The sequence below is a fragment of the Seriola lalandi genome, unplaced genomic scaffold (genome assembly GCF_002814215.2).
Source record: "Seriola lalandi dorsalis isolate HSWRI2012SDOR001 ecotype SW California unplaced genomic scaffold, Sedor1 jcf7180002052616, whole genome shotgun sequence".
NCBI lineage: Eukaryota > Metazoa > Chordata > Actinopteri > Carangiformes > Carangidae > Seriola > Seriola lalandi.
Genome location: NW_019523169.1, coordinates 15,209 through 15,682, shown reverse-complemented (window position 1 = coordinate 15,682; position 474 = coordinate 15,209).

Below are 474 nucleotides of genomic sequence, written 5' to 3'. Positions count from 1 at the left end.
ACACAAATTCAGGAAAGATCTTCAGTACAGAAACGTCCCAGCCTGGTTCATCACTTTTTTTTTCACTCTGCTCGTGTTGTTTTCTTTAGTAGCAGCTTGTACAACATTATGTTCAACAGTGATTTCAGTTTATCCAGGTTAATGAGGTCTGATACGTTTGTGGAACTTGATCAATAACTGACATCAATATTCCAGTTAAATTTGGCAGAAGAACAAATGTGCTCCAATAAAAACCGGATCAGATAACATGTATTTCCTTGTAATAAATCAGTTCCTTCGAGGTGTTGTGTTTCCTCCGTGACGCACGAACACCTCAGCACCACATTTTCCCCACAAGCCGACGGATGAGATTTTAAAAAGGACTCGTCTGATCTGGATTAACTTTTCAGTTTCACCTGTTCTTACACGCACAACTTTCAAACACGTCATGGTTGTTTTATGTTGAAATCGTCCCCTCAGTGATAAACTGACCAG